This window comes from Lissotriton vulgaris, chromosome 6 (genome assembly GCF_964263255.1).
Source record: "Lissotriton vulgaris chromosome 6, aLisVul1.2, whole genome shotgun sequence".
Lineage (NCBI taxonomy): Eukaryota > Metazoa > Chordata > Amphibia > Caudata > Salamandridae > Lissotriton > Lissotriton vulgaris.
In genome coordinates this window covers 488292799-488316703 of record NC_141694.1, presented here as the reverse complement: position 1 = coordinate 488316703, position 23905 = coordinate 488292799, and positions in this window count along the sequence as shown.

Sequence of the window (23905 nt, the reverse complement as noted above, 5' to 3'; positions counted from 1 at the left end):
AGTCACTCAAGATCAGGAGGAGGAAGACTATAGGAGGGGGATACCGGCTCTAGAGCTTAGCCCAATCAAGAGATGGATGGAAGTGGCACTCCAGGTCAATTCTCTTATCATGGAGTTTGACCTGAGGGCCCTTAATGGAAGGACTAGATCCGACAAAGCGGGAGCCCATACGTACAATAGGCCTAACCACACGTCAAGAATTGACTACATTCTGCTTGACGTCCACCTATGGAGCTCGGTGGAAGATATGGAGATTATATCGTCCGTTGAGAGCGATCATAACTTGCTCTCTCTTGCCTTGTCTCCTTGGTGGCTTGAGGGCATAGGGGGTTCGCCTGCATGTGCTACTGTTCCCGGAGAATCAGTTGTCTCGAACTGTGGCAGACGGCTGAAGTGGGCTAAGCTCACGATCTCGGTTGAGAAGATGTCCATCATAACGCAGCTCCTAGCCACAGCCTCAGACAATCTGGATTCTCTTGAGGGTGGGCCAGTGGAGTTGTTCGACCGGTTCTGCAATCTAACTCAGGCCATAAGTAACTTGTTTACTGTCCCATCCAGTCATAATGGGAGGAAGATACGCCCCCGGAAAAGACAGGGTTGGTTTAACCACAAGTGTAGGGTATCCAAGAGACTGCTCGTCGAAGCAGTAAAATCTAAGTCCCAAACAAGGACCAGGGAGGCCAGAAGGTTATATTCACATTGCTTGAAACTTGCCAAAAAGGAATGGGAGGATAACTTCTGGCAGGATCTCCTGGCCGCAAGTCGAGGGAGAGACGCTAAAGGCTTTTGGGACTTGGTGGGCAGTAGGAATCGTCCTGATGACACCTTGAGGACTTGCACGATCCCAGCCTAGACGTGGTTCAACCACTTTAAGGCCCTATATTCAGCTGTAGATGGGCCACTTGACGACCCATTTTCCCTTCCCCCATTTTCACTGGATAGAGCCACTGACCCCTTCACTGCACGGGAGGTTACGAACCTGATTAAATCCCTGATACCCCTGAAAGCAGCTGGTCCTGATGGGCTGCCAGGGGATCTTCTCCGAGCCTATCCGGGTGAATGGGGCACACTTATTTCTGCTCTTTTGAACGCCATCCTAGAGGGAGGTCCTGTCCCTGAGTCTTGGAAAGGGGCAGAGGTAGTCCCAATTTTTAAAAAAGGCTGTCGGGACCAACCGGGGAACTACAGGCCAATAAGCCTCATAGACTCAACCCAGAAGGTGGCAGGAAAAGCGATTTTGGGGAGGATTCTTCACTGGATGGACGAAAAACACATATTGTCCGACTTGCAGGCAGGCTTTCGTTCCGGTACAGGAACTATTGAGCAAGTGTTCAGACTTTTGCTTCTACACTGGAAGGTGGTGGAACTGGGCAAAGGCAGTCTCTACCTGGCCTTCATAGATTTAAAGACTGCCTTTGACCTGGTTCCTAGGGAGGAACTCTGGAGGGTCTTGCAGGGTCTCGGGCTGCCCCCTTATATTCTACTGCTTCTCATCAAACTACATAACGACAACTATGCCCAGGTGCGATGGGGACAGAACGGGGAAAAGACCGATAGGATCCCGGTTAACAGGGGTGTCCGACAGGGTTGTGTATTAGCTCCCACACTATTTTCCCTGTACGTGAATGGTGTGGTAGAGCACCTGCTTGAAGAACCAGCAGACGCCTCCTCTTTGGGGGGCATGAGGATCCCAACCCTATTGTTTGCGGACGACACCCTCCTCATCTCAAAGACTCCCAGGGCCTCTAGAAGCTTTTGAACCGCTTTCAGGATTTTTGCTCAAAAAGAGGGCTGGTCATTAACGTGGACAAAACTAAATATTTGATCATGCACTCTCCACGCAAGCTTGGTCGTCCTCCAGTATTGAATTCTGTTCCCCTTGAGAGAGTCACAGAATTTGACTACTTAAGGATTCGCATGAGTGATGTCATGAGCTGGTCACCCCACATCAATAAAATGACCCTTAGTCACAAAAGGGTGGAGGGAGCTTTGTTGAGTGAGTACTGTAACTCATCTAAGCAATGTGTAGCTCCAGTAATTGACATTTACAAAGCCAGAGCTGTCACGGCATCTCTCTACGGGGCTGAGCTATGGGGCCTTGGTAACTCGGAGGTTCTATCCAAGGCTGAGAATAAATTTCTGAAGGACCTTCTGGCCATCCCGCTGAGCACTCCAACAGTCCCGGTGCTTTTGGATGCGGGTTGTAAATCAATTAAGGACCAGGCTCGCCTCCGGCCCCTTATTTTATTGGCTCGTCTGTGGAGGGTCCCCGAATTGAAAACATATTCGGACGGGCTGTCAGAGGTGATGGGAATGGGTGGCTGGCATAAGATCAAGTGGCTCAGGGACATCAAAAATCTCCTGGGAGACCTAGGTCTGGGGTCTTGCTGGACTACACAATCTGCCCCGCCGAAGGCGACCCTGAAAAAACTATATTGGGAGTGGGTCTCTGCCCAGCTCATCACCAATCCACGTCACTGCAACTCCACCGCAGCATACCTGAAAATAAAAGACGTTGTTGCCTTTGAGCCCTACTTGGACCTAATTACAATTTCTGCTGACCGGGCACTTTATATTAAATTTAGAGTAGGCACCTTACCCTTAGGAGACCTGCTCTCAAGATGGAACATGCCCGCGCAGGCATCACCACATTGCGCACTATGCACAACTAGGCCCGAAACTGTGGCTCATTTCTTTTTTGAGTGCCCTGATTACACCCGCCCAAGAAGACATTGACTCAAACCTCTCTGTAGACAATTGGGAACTCGCCAGTATATGGTGGCTTTACGGATTTTATTAACTGACACATCCTCCCCCATAGTTTGTGGTGTGCCTAAATTTTTAAAATGGGCATGGTTGATCCGCTTAAAAAGACTGTCTATATCAATTTAATTCCTTTTTAAATAACTTATTTGTTGTACAATTAGAAATCTTTTATCCGACTTGTTTTTTAACTTGTACAGTTTTTTACGATGTGCTGTTTTATATATTTTTGTAATGCTTTTATGATATTTGCATATCGAAATAAAGCTATCAACCAACCAATTAATTAAAAAAGGCTTTTTCTTACCTGTGTTGTTGTATAATCTGTTATAGTAGTTTTTGTAGATCTTCTTTCACTCTCTCTCCAGCAAAGTAACAGTGTTCCTCCGTGTTTGGCCAAAAAACGATAATTATTTTAAGGTAGGTAATCCTTTTTATAGTGGTTAGTTACGTAGTTCTACATTTTAATTGGTTAGTGGTCTTTTAATTTAAATTCATTGGTTGAGATACGTTTTTTGAATTTGTGAGTTAATAATTTCATTTTATAATTTATAAAATTGTTGTATATGAAATGTATATGTTAATACATATGTGTTAGTTAGTTTGTATATATATATTAATTATTGTGAATTTATATATTTATTTGGGTTTTTATAATTTATATTTATTTAAAATATATAACATTTTTATATGTTGGTATAATACAATTTTAATTGTTTTCATGTATTAAATTATTAGATAGTTGAAAGGAGTCTTTAGTTAATGTTGAATAGTATTGTCGATATTTTTGTATAAGTAGATTTGTAAGTTGATATTAGTGTTATCAATATTTTTGTAGTGTTTCTTTTTAATTTAACTTTTTTGATATTTTCGTATTCAACATGTTTGTAGTCTATATATTTGTTAACAACATTTATTAGGGCGACAATTATACATTGATATTTGAGTTAAAACTTGTTTATGGATAGGATGATGATATTTTTGTATACTATATTTTCACCTCAATGTTTTTGTTCGTCTGTGTTTTTGTTATTGCAGCCGCCCAAGGGATATTTGCGGACCCTACCAGGCATTTCTCGCATACACTAGGGCTGACAACATTATGGACGCAGAAGAGACAGAAGCGGGATCTTAAATATTGCAATGAGTAGCAGGTCAAATGCGCTTGGGGAGTGTGGAGTTGCAGATGCTGTGATATCCCAGTACTTACTTACACACCCAGTAAGTAATCCATACAGCCACTTACATTCACATTTACAAACCCATAGAGTTACTAAAAGAGCCAGTCATGTGCTGACATAGTTATTTACATATCCAATGACACACCCACAGAGGGACTGATACACTCATTCAGATATGTACTGAAGAACTGACACCACCACAAAGGTAATAGTTAGTATGCACCATCTCTTACAATTTACATATGCTACTTATGTAATAATGCCCTTGCAATAAGGCTGATGTGAATAATTTGTGTTTGTTATGGATTAGCCCAACTGCACAAAACAACATCACAGATGATTCAACATTAAAACATATGGAATATTTTACTTTAAAAAACAAATATTAATGTCCTGTATGTAAAAAGCAAATACTATTTTAGATTACTTGCATACATTTTCAAACAAGAGATGTACATATAGGTAATTATCAAGTGCCAGTTACCATCAGGCAAAGATAATTTCAGTAGGTTCACATCTGAGGTCACTGCCTTCATCCTTATCACTGTTGTCTTGCGGACGCATCGCACAAGCATCACTGCGGGGTTCCCATTTATATTCATCATGAAGGGGTTATTTTGCTGCAGGGCAATGTTGTGCAGCATACAACCTAACACAAATATCTTGAGGACTTTTCCAGGATATTAGAGGAGGGTCCCCTCCGTCTTACCTGGCAACACACATGTCTGAAATTAATTCTTAGCAACAAGCTAGACCGTCGTTGGGGCAAGATCTGTCATCTGTTGTGACATAGAGCATTTGGGTAGCATTAGTGAGTTATGGGTCGATCTTGAAAATCTTGCACACACACCGGTGATGTAGAGATCAGGTATGCAAACCACCTGCACATTGTGGGAGTGGAAATGTATTAGACTGCGCTACACATGCTGCTTGGCATGCAGTGGCATCAATATAACATGTGTTCCATCTATGGCATCAACAACGTGTGGTATTCCTTCTAAGCCATAGAATTAAGCCAGGATTTTGTTTAGGGTGGCATTATCTATAGGACATTCAATTAGGTCATTCATATGTCGTAGCAAAACAGTGGCGACTTGGCTGTGATATTGTATAGGAGTCTCTAACAGTGTAGTAGATGTTGCCAGATGCACATAAAAGTATAACTACTATTATCTTTTTTTTTTTTTGTCCTCATTTCACCTTAAGCTAGGCACCCTGGATCCATGCTCTTGCATCGCTGTTAGGCCGACCAGGCCAGCTTCTTCGTACGAGGCTTGGTGTAATCATTGGACCGTAGGGAAGTTAAAGCAGCCTCATTTCTGTAGCCCAGCTAGTTAAAGGTACCCAGATGTTCCCCTCCCCTTGGTCCAGTCTTTCCATACTCAATACTGCTCTCAGCCAGATCTCATATAGCGGAGGCTCAGGGTCTTTCCACAACCTGCAAATCTCTCTACGAGCCGATAATATCAAGCAGAGGAGTAACCCAGTTGATTTATTAGAGAGTTGATTTGTAGGATTATTTTCAATACCAAATACAACTAAAGACAAGGTAAGACTGATTTTAAATTTAAAAATTCCCTCCAGTGCCCTCTCAACATTCTCCCAGAAGACCTTTAGGTGTACACATTCAAAAAACATATGTAAGTCGTCGGCCTCCCTCAGACCACACCTCGGGCACTTCATAATTGAATTTGGAGCAAACCTAGCAATCTTCTGTGGTGTATAGTATAATCTGTCTACCACAAAGAAGGGATTTTTCTTTAAAGAGGCTGACTTAACGTATTTATATAAGTTATGAAGAGAAGAAAAAAACAAATCAACAGAGGCATTTTCCAGGATTGATGAATTCCATACTGTGTAAGGAGGGGGAAGATCTAAAACCTCTGCATCTATTAAGGCCCTATACCATAACCCTACCTCCTTTTTTATGGGGTTTACATTTTGGAGTTTGTTTTCAATCTCCCAGTTTCCACCTATAAGGTCACTTTCAGCAGTAAACCAGGAACATATTTGCAAATATTTGAAGCGGGAAAAGTTCTCCCCTATTCTCCCCTTTAACACCTCCCATGGATGAACTCCATCCGAGGATATCAATCGGACCAGGTAGCAATTCCCGCCCTCCTAATAGGGATAGCCAAGATATCATTCAGGCAGGCGGGCAGCCCTGGGGAGTCCCAGATAGGGGCTAAATCAGAGTAATATCTAATTCCCCACTTCTCTTCAGGTTTTGCCATAACATGAGAGCTGACTTTATTACTACTATTATCGTCACAATAGTTGGAATAGCTGTCTGAATGTTATATCTGGCAAACATACTGAATTAAACTTTAAGGATAATGCTTCTATAGCATCCCAGTTCAGCCTGTAGTTCTTAATCATGCATGGTTGCCAGATCATGAAGTGGTTTGTAGACTCTTTTAGCTTTTTGCCACAGCCTTCGTCTTTTTCCTTGGGCTGGTGGATGTACATATCTAAACAAATGGGTCAATATTAATTGAGCGGGCATTGATGTTGACAATCAATTCATGTATTGAGGATGTGAATCCTGAAAACTTTGGAAATGTTTAACATTTTCAAAAATATTATATTACATATCTATTATCAGGCTTTTTATCATTAAATATTTCCCTTACATATATCCATGGGTAATCCTTTAAGTATTTACACACAACCTAATAAAATAGAAAACATTTTGTGAAAATTCACATTATTTTATTATACTTATTTATTGACTTCAATGTATGTCTTACATTATTGTATGTATGTTGTGTATTTATTTTTTTCTTCCATCGAAGGTGACATATATTACACCATGTATGGTGTGCAGGTTTACTGAAGTGTTCTTCTTATTGTAGACATTCTAGTGATTGATGGAAACAACATCACAGATGATGCATGTTTGTGTAAAGAATGCAGTACCCGTTCACCATATTATCTTGCATGCCATATGCAGAGAATGTAGTGACATGGGGATGGAACAAACAACACTTGTGGAAGGGGCCCAAACCAACTACAGACAGCTATATTATCCAGTCGGGTAAGCACCATACATGATGTACAATTAAATAAAACATTTGTTGTATTTATTTCAGTTTGGGATTGTCATGACAAAATATTAACTAATGTTAAAAAAACTGCCATACACAATAAGTGACTGTTATTATAAACCTATTTTGTGCCTAATATATATTATAATTCAAGATCATTGAAAATTGTCATGTAATGTTGAGCATGTGTGTCTTTAATATGAATGATCTGTGTTGCTAAGACTGAAACTACTCTTAAAACTGTTAAGAACATAGCACTGCGGGAAACTTGTCCAGCTTTTCAGCATTAAATAGAATGTGTGCTTAACACATTGATTACCAACAATATTTACATGTTTCTGACATCATTTAGTTTAGGTATGACATTAATCACCTTATCAATTTGACATTAGTTTACTACATTATCAGTAAGTAATTACAAAAAATGTCCCATTTAAAAATCTACAAATCTTTTCACATCTAGGTTTTTACTGTTACCAAACCAAACATTTTGAATTGTTTAGGACATACGGGCACACCCTTTGGCATGTGAAAATTGTGTGTTAAACCATTCCTGATGCTGTTACAGTGAAAACAATTGCATACAGTGTCAATAACCCTTTAATGGTTAAAGATGAATGGTTTTTCCATGGCGTATATGTTTTATGTCATGCCAATATCTGAGGCAAGGGAATCGTTAAATATTGTGGTTACTTTCAAAATTTATTTTAATAACTTCAAAATGTATTGTGAAATTTTAGAGTCAAATTTGTGTCCCAAGAATCTCTAAATATTTTAATTTGTTTGCTGCCTAACTCCGTACTCATTAATATAAAACCCACAGAAATGCTCCTGATTCTCTTATTAAGGACAAGTTCTACACTTGTGTTAGTTACCTTACATGCACCTCAGTTACATTGGTATCACTCCCCGCTAAGAACAAGAGCATCCATATTGTTTCCCAACCAATCAACCAGTGTTCAGGCAATTAGCTCTATTTACACAAAAAGAAAGGTTTGTTTTAATTAGGTGAATGCGATTTTACACTAAAAAACATTGAAATTCACTAGCAATGGTTAACCAAAGTAACTATAACTTGTGCACTTGCTATGCACAGTGATGACATTAATGATGCCATTTTAGACTGCTTCAGTGATGTTTTCAATGATAATATAGAACATGAAAAGAGTGATCTAATATGTGATGTAATAAGCAGTGTATGGGAAGTGTGCAAATCATAGTTACTTCAGTTAACTATAGCTGGTGAATTTCAGTGGTTCTTTGAGTTTATATTGGTATTTTTTAACTGACATTTCAAATAATTATAATGTCACTTTAAACTTTGTTTTTTCCCAGTGACTTCCTAAGGTTTTTTAAATGTAAAGTATTACCATGCCTCACTATAATTTCGTTTTAACCTTTTCGTTTTTGAAAAAAGAATTTCTACTTTTTTTAACATGAAGTAAGATTTTATTATCATACCTAACCTGGTTTTGCAATGAGACCGCAAAAGAAGTAACATGCCGAAGGAGAAGTTTGTTACACACAGGAATCTGGATTTATCAAGATCCGTTGGATTTTTGGATGTACTGAGACGATCTAATGTCATTTGATGCTGCCTAAATCAAAGGGGTGTATTTACGTGTATTTATGGGAAAGAAAACCATTGAGAAATTAACAAATAAAAAGTTCAAAATGAACCACTGAATTACACCCTGGCAACTATTATTCCAAAAGTGTTGTCCTGAATGAATGTACAGTTTCGGAGCCTTGAAAAAGCCCTGACCGCGAAACGCGCGTCGGCTGCTGCTGTGCCAACTTATACTTGATTCAAATAAAGCACACAAGATTTGATTGAAGAGTGTGATTGGAACATCTCATTGAAGTTGAAAATTGGGAAATTTGGACCATACTTTGAAAATACTTTTTCTTACATTTCCATTGTTATGTTATGTTATGTTAAAATGAGTTTTATATAGCGCTCAGCTACTCAAAAGAGTGTCCCGGCGCTGAAAACCCAAAGAGGTGCGGAGCAGGAGAGGATGGCAGATTTACTGAACAAAAAGCCAAGGCTTGAGGTCCTTCCTGTAGGCCAAGAAATTGGCATTCTTCCTCAAGGACAAAGGCAAGGCATTCCACAGTTGTGGCGCCAAGCGTTTGAAGGAGCGACCTCCAATACGAGCTCTTCTGATTGCCGGGACAGAAGCCAAGGCCAAAGAAGACGACCTGAGCGACTGCGAAGGCAGATAAAAGTCCAATCTTTTCCTAATATATTTAGCACCTGTGCCATGGAGTGCCTTAAATGCCAGATTAAGAGTTTTGAAAATAATATGTTTCCTAACTGGAAGACAGTGAAGAGCTTTTAAAAGGTCTCTCGCACTAGATCTATGATGAAGACCAAAGATGGCTGCGCCGCAGAGTTTTGCACAATTTGCAAACGCGATAAAAGGAATTCAGGGAGGCCACGGTATAACACGTTGGCATAATCCAGGCGGCAGCCTATCAGTGCTTGGACAGTGGTTCTTCCGTGGGCGAGAGATAGTATTGGCAGCAACTTCCTTAGCATTTTTAGGAGACCAAAACACGTTCCCACAAGGCCAAGGATCTGTGGCTTCAAAGTCAGACCGCTGTCAACCTTTACTCCAAGATTCTTGGCCGCAGAGGTAGTGGCAGAGGGTGGAAACATAGCCGCTGGCCACCAGGACTTCCAGCCCGCATCGGGAGGGCAGCCGAAGAAAAGCACCTCAGATTTATCCGAGTTGAACTTTAGGCTATTAAGTTGAAACCAGTCGAAGACAGCCTCAAGACAACTCCTGATGCTCTCTCCATTAAAATCTGAGTTTTTACCACAGGAAAAGAGAAGCTGGGTGTCATCCATGTACGAAACAATCTGGGCATCGTGGGACTCAGCCAGCGCTGCCAAAGGGGGGCCATATAGATGTTGAAAAGAGTAGGGCTCAAAATTGAGCCCTAAGGAACTCATACCTCCAGTGGCGGCACTAAAGCTGAGTACGGAGGGGCCCAGACCGTTTGTTGGTGGTCAGCTAAAAAGGACTCAAACCAGCTGTACACCGTCCCCATCAGACCTATCTCCTGGAGTCTTAAAAGGAGGCGGCCATGAGGGACGGTGTCAATGGCCGCCGAGAGATCCAGCATTGCCAGCATGGCCTTTCCCCCGGCGTCCAAAACCTCCTTGATTGCCTCCGTCACTTCCAGCAATGCTGTTTCCGTGCTCAAATTTGCACGAAAACCAGACTGGGTGTGATGCAAGATGTCATTAGACTCCAAGAAATTGGAGAGAGAGGAATGGACATGCTTCTCTACGACCTTAGCAAAGGCAGGCAAAAGAGAGATAGGTCTGTAGTTGGCATGAACCATGGGGTCAAGGCTAGGTTTTTTTAAAAGCGGGAGAATAAGGACCTGCTTCCAGACCTGGGGGACCAGGGATAAATTAAGCACTGGATTGATTAGGGAGTTAGTCACTTGCGCTGTTTTTGCTAGAAATTTGGCCAGGCAGGGATCTAAAGGGGAGCCTGACTTTAGTTTAGTGAGAAAGTCCAAAGAAGTCGAGAGGAAAAGGAAAGGGAAACTCGAAAGAGTAGGGCCTTCGGCAACCGAGGGGGATGAGAGAAGCGTAGCACAAGACGCTGTCACTGCACCAGAAGGCAAAAAAGATGCCTGAATATTTTTAATTTTGCTGGCAAAGAAGCCAGCTAATTGAGTAACCCATAATTCAGAGTGGGCGCATTTTGGTATACTGGAAGAGGGAGAAGTAAATTCTTTAACTATTGAGAACATTTCTTTGCTGGTGTTAGTGCCTGCCTCAATTCTTTTAGCAAAATAAGATTCTTTTTCCAAGGTGATGTCTCTGTGATACGTCTTAATGGATTCCCTATAAGCCTCTTTGGATAATAGATCGTAATGCTGGCGCCACAGTCTTTCAGCTTTCTTACATTGCTGTCGCCTCTCGGACAGTGCTGATGTAAACCATGGAGCTGATGGCCGAAAATAATTTTTACGGGCGGCCATGGGGGGGAGCTAATTCGTCTAGACGCCGGACAAACCATGTTTGCAAGAGGTCCAAATCGACCTCTAAAATGCCTGACAGCTGGCAGGGATAAGATAGCAAGGCCTGAGCGAGCATATCAGAGGATACGCAATAGAAGGCTCGTGTAGTCGGAGATTGACGTCCATAGGCATTCGAAGATGTTCTGTCCAGGTGAGTGATCTGAAAGTTCACTAAAAAGTGATCCGACCACAGGACTGGTACTGGAGTAGTTGTATCAATAGGAATAGTAGTGAAGACTTGATCTAATATATGGCCTTTATTGTGAGTTGGGTGAGAGAGATAAGGAAAAAGTCCCAGGGGAGTGGTGGTATCGATAATCTTAATCGTTTCCATCGCATCCGCCACAACCATGTGTATATTGAAGTCGCCCAGAAGCAAACAGTGCTTCGATCTCAGGCACAAGGATGAAACAACAGAGTGGAGCTCCTCGTGAAAAGAGCCCATGGGTCCGGGAGGCCTATAGATCAATAGCCCAGTACAGGATTGATGCGGTGACAGTGACAAAGACAAACCCAGAACCTCGTCCCCCAGAATGTCGACCGTGGGGATGATGGAACAGGCAAAACGTTTGTCCACCACCATCGAGACACCTCCACCCCTGCCACTGGTCCTATCCTTCCTATAGATAACGTAATTGGGAGGGAGCATGGTGGCGATATCAGGTCCCGAACAGACGCCCAACCACGTCTTAGTTAAAAAGAGACAGATGGGTTTGATCTCAGATAATAGATTAAATATATCTAGTGCATGCTTGCTTAAGGACCTGGTGTTAAGAAGTAAACAAGTACTCTTGTTTGGCATGTTCTTAGGGATAGCAATAGAACCATTACCTGGTAGCCAGCCACAACTAGAGCAGCGCCTATTTCCTTTGGATCTACTGGGGAAAACGGTACAACAGTTGTCGACCTTTCTCCTAAGTGACATGAGCTTGGCCGAAGTGTACTTGAACATCTTGCCTGCTGGATAGTTGGCTAATGACCAGTCCAGTCCGCACCCGTCCACTTCCGGGACGCTGACGGGCAAAGACGGGCTTTCCTTAGGCGCTCCTTCGGCGCGTAGGAGGCGTGTCCGCTGCTCGCATCCGCTGCGCGGAGCTGAGGGCATCCAAATTTATAACGTTTAACCTATGTAGTGATTGGAGTAAAGATATAATGATTGGGTGTGCTCGGGTGTAGTGTTAGAACTTCAGTTAACTATAGCTGGTGAATTTCAGCGGTTCTTTGAGTTTATATTGGTATTTTTTAACTGACATTTCAGATAATTATAATGTTACTTTAAACTTTGTTTTTTTCCAGTAACTTCCTAAGGTTTTTTTAAATGTAAAGTATTACCATGCCTCACTATAATGTCATTTTAACCTTTTCGTTTTTTAAAAAAGAATTTCCCCTTTTTTTAGCATGAAGTAAGATTTTATTATCATACCTAACCATTCCAAACTCTATGGCCCTTGGCTTTGGCCATGTGCAGTAGGGGGTTTGGCACAGGGACTGACCTGTGACCGAACATTAAGCCCAACCTCATGTGGGTACACAGCCCCCGGTGTGCACTGCATTCAGCCATGCAGGCGTGAGGTTGGTGTTTAAACCCCCTGCGATGACTAACTCCCGCCACACATTGCATTCCGCTGTGGCACATGGCGAGGCCATGTGTCTAACCACCCACAAGCAGCCATCCTCCTATTGTTGGCCAACTTTCACAGTCGTGCAACACCAAAAGGCACCTACCCAACCTTTTTTTGCCTTTTTTTATGTGGTCCCACAGTAATTTTGCATCACTGTCACAAATTTTTGCAAGGGGCTTGCTGAATACCCCAAGAGTACCTTGAATCCACGGTGATGTGAAAAAAACGATTTTTTGCACTTTGACCCAATTGATGCCCTTACCTCGCCCTCTTTCATGTTGTTTATTTTAATTGTCAGGACACAGGGAGCGGGTCCTCGAGTCCTAAGATGACTGCTGCAACATATTTCTTCTTTTTGCAGCCAGCCAATCACAGTGCTCTGTCTAACGGGACAGGGCCCTGTCCCATGGGGCTAGACAATCAGAATGTTTTAATTATTATTTTGCCCTTGGCACTCGCTTACTCCTTCCGTATTCCCTCAAGAGTACAGTGAGTACGTGATGATGCGAAAAACCCATGTTTTGCATTTTGACCCCATAGAAGGTTACTCGATGACCCCATCATGCGACATCGCTCCTTAAATGTTGTTTTATTTGACTATTTAGGGCACTGGGAGCAAATCCCTGAGTCCCAAAATGGTGGCCAGAACATTTCTCTTCATGTTGCAGCCAGCCAATCTAAGCACTCTGTCTCACGGGACTGGTCCCACTCCTGAGGAGCGAGCCAATCAGAGGGCTTCTTTTGTTGTTTTTTTCACTTGGTGTACTCTCAGTAACTTTTGATGCTTAATTTCTCCCAAACAGCTGAACGGATTTTCACCACGTCATGAAAAGCACATTTCTGGGTAAAGAGTTAGCTTTCTGCCGAATCTGGGGTAATTCCGTTCAGCCTTGTTGACTGTAGCGTCATCTAATTTGCAATGGAAAATTGAATGGGGAAAACATATTTTAGGATTCCCCTTTTATATGCTTCCGCCTGATGGATCACCCCAAAACTTTTCAGGATGAAGTGTAGTTGGTTAAAAAAAATTGTTAAGCTTCTTGAAGATTCGTCAAATGGGGACAAAGTTATTAGCATGGGTGAGTGTAACTCACACAATTCTGTGTACCGTAATCAAGTGGAATTACCCGAAAAAATCTGTGAGATTATGTGGATTTACACAAGAACAGCAATTCTGCATTTAGTGCTATTTTCTTTGCGCAAAAATGTCCCCTCGAGTCCAAACTAGATGCAAGGATGCATTTTGCACTATGAAATAGTGCTAAATGAAACAGAAAAATTGTAGTAGGATTTTCCCCCAATATACTTCTGACACTTAGTGCTAGTTAGATTCTTAGCTCAAAATGCACCCTTGCAACAGAACAGGAATAGGGAGAGAGAGCAGCCGCTCATACTTGGTAAATGTGCTCTCATTTTTTTTTAAATATCTTGTATTGCATTTTTCTAATGTAAGTTCCATAACATAGCTAAGTATTTATAAAATAGATTCAGTTGAACAAGCCACGATCATACAAATGTGTGCTTTAACAACAATATTGTGCCGTGAGGACCTTGCTAGCTTTCCAACGTTGATAAACAAAATGTGTGGCCTAGGGCACCCATACCCGTAAGTCGGCCTTCCAAGAAATGGCAGGTGTACATAAAAAGTAAGGAGGAAATGCCTTCCAAAATAAATCAATGATACATTATCAGAGGGGCTGAGAGGCTTAAAGGATACATGGAACATAATATTGTAAAGGATGGAAAAAGCAAGGAAAATATGGCATTGCGATTCGTCTAGCTATATGAGCTAGCAGCCGGCAATCTCTGTACAAAAGCATGGTCACAATCTTATGCTCCCAGGAATATGCGTCTCCATCTAATTATGGCAACAATACAATTGAATCCACTCATGTAGCCATCAGGGTGAACCCAAAGGAATGTTCGTGGTGTGCCATATTCAAAACATTATAATCATGCTTCGAAACTTTAACAACAACACGAGCAATGATAACATCAAAAAAAAGATAAGTGAAAATCAAAAAAGAGCAAACAAAGGAGAGGCTGAGTGTTAATGCAGTGCTATCGCTGACGTGGAATATCTGATGTGCTGTGTGGCTTTTCCAGGAAGCGGGGGGGTTACGCAGGTGACAAGGTCTGAGGGGGGTGAGGCAGGGGGGGGGACCAGCGGGGATGCACAATATATTATTTATTTATTTATTTATTTATTTATGTATGCATTTTTATATAGCGCAGACTTTACCCGAAGGCGTCAGAGCGCTTCACAATAGGAACAGAGATGAAACATGATGGAAAACCTTACACAAGAACAGATCACAAAAGCAGACGTTACGTTACATAAGGTCATAGTGACAATTGTGAGCAAACAAAATACATGAGGTAGTAAAAATTGTGAGCAACCAAAATACATGAGGTAGTAAAAAGTGCACAAGAGGAAAAAGTGACAAGTGTGCAGTTACAAGAGAAAACAGAGTATAATTTGAGGTATAATACTGTAATAAGTGCTAGACACTCAGGCACAAGAGCAAGCGTTACGTAGGAAAAGGTGGCACTTGTGCAAGTATCAAAGGTAAAAACATGTGAGAGGTAGCAAACCGTGTGTTACAAGGGCAAAGTGGTGTGTGCATGTTACAAAAGGGCACCAAACACAAGTACATGGAAAATACTGCAAAAAGGCAAACACTCCAATCACAAGAACACACTGGGAAGGCACTTCCATGGCCTTGGAAAGTAGAAATTTTCAGTAGTGGGAAGTCTTCCTCCAAAAAGAGGACGTGAATTACTTTTGGAGGTGTCTCTGGAGGAGGAGAACTTTGAGGTCCCTTTTGAAGGCCTGGGAGGAGGCGGTGGTCCGGAGCTGAGGTGGAAGGGAGTTCCAGATTCTCACTGCGTTGCCTGAAAAGGATTGGGCCATTGTTCTTTCCTTCTTGAAAGGGGGGAAACAACAGCTTCCACTGCCGCGGCGGGGCCCTAGTGTTCCAGGAGTCATGCCATCAGGTTGCAAGTGCGTGTGTATCTAGTGTGCCCTAGCAGGGCCCTTCCCCTCGTTGAGATTCAGACACCATACAGTAGTGTTAAACCATGTCCTATACCGGCTCCATGATAAGGGGGCCACGTCAAAGGGGGGAGGCCGCCTAAGTGATTCCGCTCTGAAGGCAGGCCCGGTGGAAGGCGGCCAAGGTGTCGTCCCAGGCCTGATCTATGGGGTATGCACGGAGCCCCGCCGTTTCTTCTCTATGCAGGGTTATGCTCTCTGCTCTCGCCCAGTTGTCAAATGAGCTGCACCAGTGTGCCACTTGTGGAGGCTCATTGTTTTTCCAACATTTGGTGATTAGCCTTCTTGCCGCTATCAAACCGAGATCCCAGAATCTGGTGGGAACTTTAGTCAGTTTTGTCCGTTAGTAGAGACCTAGTATGCATGTCTCCCACGTGTGGTGCAGGTCCCAACCTACCCCCGCAGCCAAGGAGATAGACACTGCGCTCCAATAGTCGCACAGTGAGGGGCAGGACCAGAGCATGTGTAAAAAATCTGCATCGAGTATCCCGCATCTCGGACATGCAGATGTGGTTAGCCCAAAATAGCGATTGACTTTGTCCGGAGACAAATATGCGCGGTGTATGATGTATAATTGGATAATTTTAAACCGGGAGTTGCGTGGTATATTTGTTGCGCCAGCCATTACCACCGCCCATTCCTTATCAGTCCATTTCCGCTCTCTTTCCCTCGCCCACCTATCCCTCAAGCGCTGTGAGGAAAACTGTGTATGAATGTGGAGGGCCTGTGCTAGCCAATGCACCAAGTGGGACCCATTCCCCATAACATGCAAGTATTGTATCAGCAATTGAGCTGGTGGTTCTACCGAAAGGTCACCCCAGGCCCGCGTTAGTGTACGTATGAGTGTTGCGTGTAGCAGAAACTGTCCTGCCGGGAGGCCTGCATTAACTGCCAGCGTTCCAAAGGGTACCAGTGCCCCCTCTACATATAGATCTCCTACGGTGTCCACATATGCCTGCAACCAGCTACTCAGTGCTGCCTCTGTGAGCACCCCATTGTTCCTAGGCATCCCCAACAGTGGTAGGTTTGGAGCGTACGGCCTGGTGGAGTCAGTGAGCTTTAAGCTTCTCGTATAGCATTTGCGCGCTACTGCTAAGTGCAGCTGTGTTGGGCAGCGCGTTTTGGCCAAAGGGTGAAATAGCGCATGCACTTGCATGGTAGTAGTATCTGTTTTCGTATCTCCAAGGTTTTCCCGCTCAACCAGCCAGTTACCCACTGTAGCTGCGCTGCTAGGTAGTAAAGCTCTTGGTTGGGGATCGCCAAGCCTCCAGCTTCCACAGAGGCATATAGTGTCTTCAAAGCCACTCGGGCCTTCCCGCGTTCCAGCTCAGGCTCCGGACTGAGGTCTCTAGTTCACGAAATATGCGCGTGGGGACGTAGACAGGGAGATTGGCATAGAAATACAGTAATCTGGGCAGTGCAATCATTTTCGTCAAAGTGACTCGGCTGGGCACATTCAGGGGAAGAGTTTTCCAAAATGACATCTGCGCCTGCAGAGAGGAGATGGCCCGTACTAGATTACCCTCCAGCACATCTGTGAGGCTTCTATACACGTATATTCCGAGGTAGCGGAACGTGGTTGGGTACCAATTAAGCCTTTCGTTCTGAATGACAATTGCACATTCCGGTGTGGCAGTGTTAAAATCTAGTTTGCAGCGTCAACATTATCGGCGCCATCTTGTCCCTTTTTAGGCCCATTCGTGTGCGTAAGCGGCAGCCATTTTGAATGCCATGGCCTCTCTGCCCACTGCCGATAGCCTGCGCGTCTCTCTCTCTCGCTCTCCTAACCTCACAGGCATCCCCCACTCGCTGACAGCCCCCGCTCTCACATGCTTGGGCCATAAACCCCTCTCCTGCGCAACCCTGCCTTGGAATCCCATCCTGTTCCCAGCTCGACACCTCCCTCCATCCCTTTCATGATCCCATATCCCTTTGATAAAACCCCCTTTCCTCTGTGCCCGATTGTCCTGCTTGTTCCCAGGCCGCCACCTGGCCCTGCAGATGCTGTTTATTGCCCCTATACAGTAGGAAGCTCCCCCATCATAGGATCCACAACTGATCAAAGCCCCCACCCCATGAGATCCGATCAACTACATGCATTCCGGGAATTGGCGGAATGCCCAGCTGCGTGACAATCATCACCTGTTGTGACCGGGGTGGGGACTTCAACTGTAAATGTGCGTGGGAACGGGCTTGAAGCGGGGATTCCGAGGATGTCCTTCCGTACTTCAAAGTATTTGCAAGAATGTGCCACATGTAATAAACTGTAATAAAGATCATAAACCTGTGTATAAGAGGCCAGGCCTCGGAGATGCGGTTAGAGCACCTCGAGAACATACCCTGTTGTCTGAGTTGACGTGTTCTGCTCCGTCGGAATAAAACTTCTGTTTCCTGCCTTCCAGTCTCCAGCGCCTGCCTCTTTGCTTAATAGATTGAGTGGTATGAGAGGCGGTTAGCGCCGGGCAAATACTGAAAAAGGTTCTTGTTCGACATCGGCCCTACCTTTTTCCACAGCAGCATCGAAGGAATACACACCAGACTTAGCCCAGTTAACCCTGAGTCCCGACAGCGCCCCAAAGGTGCGGAAGACGTCTGTAAGCACTGGTGGGAAGCAGGACAAGTCCCTTACATAGAGCAACAAGTCGTCAGAGTACAGCGCCACTGCCTGCACGCCATCTGCTAAAGGGATACCTTAATCTGCGCCAGAGGCGCGCAACAGCACCGCCAAGGGCTCCATCGAGAAGATTAAAGGGGATAGGGGGAATCCCTGCCGGGTTCCAATGCGTACCCGGATGGTGTCTGAGAATAACTTACCCGTGCGAACTCACACAGTGGGCCGCTGGTACAGCAGTTCCACCATTTGGATATAGTAATCGCCCAGGCCAAACTTCTGCAACACCGACACCAGATAAGGCCATTCTACGGAATCAAATGCCTTCCATTGATTTGTGGCGTAACTCTGCACCCTAAGCAACCGCCGGATATTGTGCGAGGTGCTACGTGCCGGCACAAAACCATTTTGGTCGGTGTGGACAAGGTAAGGCACCAGGGGAGCTAAGCGTCTAGCCAGCATGGAAGCCAGGATCTTGTAATCCGTGTTGAGGAGGGCTAATGGGCGGTACGACCCCAGTTGGGCACCATCTCTCCCAGGCTTCGGGAGAGAGATCAGGTTTGCTTCATTCAGCGTGGACGGGAGAGAAGAGTTGGCAAAAGCCGCTTCATATATCTGCAATAGCTCCGGAATCAATATGATAGAGTAGGCCTTATAAAACTCAGCGGGTAGCCCTTCCCGGCCTGGAAATTTGCCATTGGAGAGGGAAAAAATGGCCACTCGTAGCTCCTCGGACGTCAGGGGGGCGCCCAGCTCATCTCGCTGCGCATCATCAATCTCGGGTAAGGGCAGGGTAGACAGATATTCCGCTATGTCAGCGACAGAATCCTGCAACCGTGACTGATAGAGGTCTGTGTAATGATCTACAAAGGCGTCATGAATGGCCCTTTGCGTATACACTGCATCGCCGTACTTAGTCAAAATTGACGTCACTGGAGCGGTCTGGGCATCCTGCCTAATCAGCCACGTCAGCAGTTTGCCTGGTTTGTCCCCAAGGTGATGGATGCGTGCTGAATGGGTTGCATAGATCAAATTCTTTAGCCTGTCCAGCAGTCACGTATGCGCCTCCCTAGTCTCCAACAGCAGTCCTTCGTCGCTCTCCACCGCCCCCATTCCTCCCGTAGCAGATCAGACTCAATACGCGTCAGTTCTCCATCTATTTGCTTCTGCATGCCTGCTTGTGTACCCAGACAGTTGCCCCTCGTAACAACTTTGAATGCGTCCCATTCAAGTTGCAGAGTGGAGGCAGTGTGGTTCTTTTCCTCAAAATATTGTAAAAGGTGCACCGAGAGCGCGTCGCGGAATGGGGCATCCAGTAATAGATCAGGCTGAAGCCTCCAGGTGGGTATCGGCGGGTGCGGGCGCTCCCATGCCAGTTCTAGAATGTGAGGGTTGTGGTCGGAGTATGTGCGACCCATGTAATCGGTGTCAGTGACATGGGGGAGCAGGTCACTCGTCAGTATGTATCTGTCCAGCCTGATATGTAACGTGTGCGCGCCTGAATAGTAAGAATATACCTTAGTGCGCGGATTACGGCACCGCCATGCATCATGCAAATCTCACTGTGACGCCCAAGTGGTGAGTGCCCTCATGGCCCCAGTCACCAGCGCACTGGTCAGAGGTCGGAAGGATCGATCTAGGGCAACATCTAAGACACCGTTATAATCGACTTCCAATATCAAGGGAACGGCGTGCCAGGGGGCCAGCACCGCCAACAACCGTGTTAAGAAGTCTCCCTGTTCGGTGTTAGGGGCGTAAAGAGATGCAAGGACAATCAATTGTCCATCTAGTCTACCATGTATAACCACATATCTACCCTCCGCGTCTACCTGGAAGTTGGAGAGTGCAAATGGAGTCCCGGGCCGTATCCAGATTAACGCCCCTCGGGCATAGGCCGAATACCCAGTAGCGTACAACTGCCCACGCCATCTACGGTGTAGTTTCTGTGTTTCAGGGGCTGTTAAGTGGGTTTCCTGCAAGAGGCCTATGTGGACATGGTGGCGTTTCAGGTAAGAATAGATTTGATAATGGCGTGACGGCATGTGCATGCCTTGCACATTCCATGTGCACATCTTAACCACCGACATAGGACATCCAAACATTCCCCATCCCTCCACCCCTCCACCCGCCCCCACCAACAACCCAAGCAATGTTTCGTCAAGCCACACACCCACAGGTGCCATCAGATAATTAGCATGCATAGCCTGAATGTACATGAAAGGAATAGAGGGGGAAAGCAAATAAACCAACACTGGAAACCAAGTAAACAAAAGAGCAATGCCAAAAGGCCGACAGCAAAACATGTTGTAGTCCAAACTCTCTAGTGAGTGAATAAAGACTTAAGATCAGGGGGGTCGCTGAGCACTTGACGTGGTTGTTACAGGAGTGTTCCGCAGGCAGATAGAGGATGCCTCCCCCTACACAGGTGTCACATGATAGTCGGCTCAGTCGAAACAGGGTCACCTCCGGGCAGGGTGCTCGAGACCCCCAGGGCGAAGTGCTCCGCATCTAGACATCGCCCAAGGGTGAGTCACGCTTCGCCCCCCACCCCCAAAGTCAGTGTCATCACCAACACCCAAGCCCCTGACCACCAAACTGTTCCACAGCATCCCCGGTGTCTCAGCATCCAGAGCTGTACCCACTGCGTCGTTCAGAGCAAAGGATAAGGGGAAGCCTGGGACCAGCTGTCCGCGTCCGGCGAGCACCCCACGGTAATCGGGGTCAGCATAGTGTGAGAGGCACGTAGAGACAGGCGAAGCACTCCATGCAGGCTGTCTCACTATCAGTGGATTAGATCAGCAGTCTGCGGGGTGACATCCGGTAGTTCCGTCGACACTTGTGAGTCCGGTAGCCCATAGATGGCCTCATCGTCGCTGGGCAGCACACGTGGGCTGGCCTCCAAGGCAGCGTCTGTGTCCAGGGAGCTGCTGATCCCCGCTACCATCCGGAGGGCTTCCTGCTGCTCACTGTGAACGAGATCAGCCGGGGGCCACCCTCCGTATCCATGTGCACCCGTCGCGTCGGCGAGGGCCTGTGCCTTCGGTGGCGTCAGGATCCTCAGGAGAGTAGCAAGGGCGGCGCCGGCGCCGCCGCGCAGGGATCAACATCAGTTCCACAGTCCTGCCGGGCCTCGACTGCCTCGGAGGTATTGAAGAAATAAGTTTTGTCCTGTGTCATCACCCGTAAGCGAGCTGGAAAGAGGAGGGAGTACTTCAGGGCCAGTCGACAGAGCCGTTGTTTTACCGCTAAAAAGGAGTGTCTCTGGCGCTGTATTTGGATTGTGTAGTCAGGGAAGAGCATGATCTTAGTATTGTCAACCCGTATCTCCTGCAGCATCCTGGATTCTCGCAATATGGCATCACGGTCGCGATAGTTCAGTATGTGAACGAGCATTGGCCTAGGGCTGGATCCTGTCGGGAGCGGCCGGGTCGGCACTCGGTGCTCCTGTTCTACCACAAAATGCTGCACGAGTGCGCCATCCAGTTAACAGGCTCGAAAGCCACCCCTCCACGTGCGTCTCGGGGTCTCTGCCTTCACATATTTCCGGCAGCCCCACTATGCGAACATTATTTCTCCAAACCCTCCCTTCCGCATCCTCCGCGCAATCTTCCAGGAATTCCACTCAGTGGAGGAGGTCCTGCATGTGCCTGTCCGTTTGTGCGACTTTGGGCGCAAGATCATTTGCGGTCGCCTCCAGGGTGGTGGTGCGGTCCGACAGTTTCTTGTGGTCAGCTCACAGGTGTGTGAGATCTATGGCGACGCCATCGATCTTGGTCTCCAGGGAGGTGCGGGTCAGCTGCATCGACTCCTCTAGCCGCTCCATCGCCGCCAGCATCGTATCCAGTTTGGAGGCGGTCTGATCGAGGTCGGTCGATTTTGCCGCTTTCTTCATCTTCCCTTTAGCCTGCGTACCATCAGCACCGGTCCTCGCCCTGGTTCCCCCAGACATGGGTGATGCGGCATGTGCCATGGCAGGAACGTGCGCAGAGGTCGTCTTTGGGTCTTAGGTGGCCCGCTGCGCCTCAGGGTTAGAAGCACCAGGGCATGTAGGATACGCGGGGCAACGCCACCGCCTATCTGCGCAGGTGGGTCCCGCCCAGTGCCAGGCCAATGGACAGGAGCTAGGTAGGAGCGGGGTGGGGCGGCGGACCTCTGCTCCCAGCATGATTAGTATCTCCGGCCAATCCAGGCAGGCGACCCCCGCTGTCAGTCCCGGGGGCAGGAACGTGAAATGGCAGGTGAGTGCCGCTCATCACGACCGCCAGCTCCTCCGTCCTCGACAGCCGCGGCCAGTCCGCAGCAGTGAACGGTGGTAGTGTCCTGTCCACGCAGCATGGAATGTAGCACCCCCGCCGGGAAGTGCCCCCTTTATGCACCGGGAAGTCTGCACTGTCCACAGTAGGGTAAAGGGTGCAGGCCCCTGGGCGTAGTATCCCGCTCCTGGAGGGGGCGCCGGTCGCAAGCGCCAAAAGGCGGGCTCTCACCTCAGCAGGGCAAAGAGTGCGGAGCACGAACTGCAGCCCCCCCTCCTAGGCGGCGTTCTCCGCAAATGTCAGGTGGCGAGCTCTCTTTAGTGCAGGGCAAAGGGTGTTGTTTCGGCGGGTCCGTGCGGAGCGTCGCAGGACCACCTCAGGGACTCCCGGGCGTAGGCTTCCGTAAAAGGGCCTAGCTACAGAAATCTGTCCCCCGCCTCGCGTAGATGGGAGCGTCGGCCAGGGAACCAGCAAGGAGAGCAGCCAACCAACGTCGCAGCCGAGGCGGCCAGGAGCAGTCCTGCGACTCCAGGTTGTGCAGGGCAGCAGATATCGTTCCCGCACAGCTCCACTGGTATTTTGAGCTGGGTACGGAGAATATTACCGGACAATTGCCCTGTGAAAGGGGAGCTCAGCCCGGAGCTCTACCCAGGCACGTCCTCCGCCATTGCGTGCTTAGCCACGGCCTGTAAATGTGCTCTCATGATAGGATTTTCCCTCCCGATTTACTCTCAAGTACAAGAGTGGGTGTAATCACTTTATCAGTAATTCTGCATGAAAGAATAACACAGAAATACTGAAATTACTCTGATTACTCCAGGATAATTGCAATTCAACCCAGGCCTACTTATCAGCAAAACAAAAAAACTTTTTCCTATAGAAATTCTTTCGTACCTATAAAGACACAGTGACCGCCACTGTGAAATATATGTATCAGTTACTTAACTGTACATTTTAAGTATGGTGTATTGTCCATTCATCACATTCTCATGGATTAACATTTATTTTCAAAAAACAAAAACGTGCCTTAACCCCTTTCATGCTCATGACGGAACGGTTCCGTCATGAGCGTCGGTTGGCCTGTGCTTATGACGGAACAGTTCCGTCATGGTTCTATTGGTTCTTTAGAACCTTCAGCACCGCAGCGGAATTCACGCAGCACTGAAGGGGTTAATGAATTTTGAAATAACATCACACATCATTTATATATTGGCCAATATAAAAAAAACATTGGTACTGATTTTGAGTTAGTGCGACAGGAACTTCATCACAAACATCTTATCTTATCTTATTGCAAGGTTCCTTAGTGTATAAGTAATAAGGAAA